This window comes from Cebus imitator, unplaced genomic scaffold, assembly GCF_001604975.1.
Source record: "Cebus imitator isolate Cc_AM_T3 unplaced genomic scaffold, Cebus_imitator-1.0 Scaffold101, whole genome shotgun sequence".
NCBI lineage: Eukaryota > Metazoa > Chordata > Mammalia > Primates > Cebidae > Cebus > Cebus imitator.
Genome location: NW_016107416.1, coordinates 6,409,032 through 6,410,079, shown reverse-complemented (window position 1 = coordinate 6,410,079; position 1,048 = coordinate 6,409,032).

The window sequence follows — 1,048 nt, the reverse complement described above, 5'->3', positions numbered from 1 at the left end:
GAATGAATTGGAGGGGGAGAGAGGAAGCAGGAAGACCAGCTTTGTTGCAGGCAGAGAAATGATGAGGACCTTAAGCAAGAAGTGGCTGTGGGGATGTAGAGAAAAAGCAAGAGATACAGTGGACAGAACTTGACCAATCTGAGATTGAGGATAACAGAGCGCTCTAGAGAGTCAAGAATGCCCCTGATGTTTTCAACATCTCCACACATGGCCGTGGTGTTATCTGAGGCAGAACTTCCCAAACAGTGGGCCACAAATGAATTGGGAATGTGGAGCTCTTGATATCCTCAGTTCTAGGGGCAGAATCTGGGGCAGCTGGAGTCCTCCAGCTGGTTGCCTCTCTTGTCCTTGTCACTTACTATGTGTACTGAGTCATGAAAATGATTGGGAAGGTACAATTAATGTAAGGAATAAAGGAGAAGGAGCAGATTTTCAAGAGACATCTAAGTGAAAGTGTCTGGTAGATAACAGATAACATGTCTCTGGAGCCCAGGAGAGAGCTCTGGGCTGGACATGAGGACGCAGAGTTGTCAGCAACTGGCAGTAATGAGAATAAATTGATAACCATAGTGACCTACTGGAGCAGGACCTGAGTAGCGGGGGAGGGAAGACTTCTGCAGTTTAGGGTTTCTTGTGCCTCTTGGATTTTGTTCCATGTGCATGATACATATATCCAAAAATATGAGGTGGCAGATCGATATCTGGATGGTTGGAAGTTAAAGTCTAACTACTATTAGAGAGGAGAGGGTGAAGATAGAGGGGAGTGAGCAGAAGGGTCCTCTGCTTGAGTAGAACTCAAGTGCCAGAGCACAGGGTCACCTCCACACTGAAAGTGTCTCTGCTGCTGAGGCTGGAAGGAAAGGGAGAAGGTGATGGATGCAGATGCAAGTAAGTGTATGGGATGGAGGAGTGAGGAACAAAACAGGCAGTGGGACCAGGTCCAGAGGGCCAAAGACTCAGAGAAAGGCTGGGCTTGTAAGGAAGGACACGAAGGTTTGAAATACAGGCATGTGTGCATAACAACATTTTGGTCAATGGCAGATGGCGT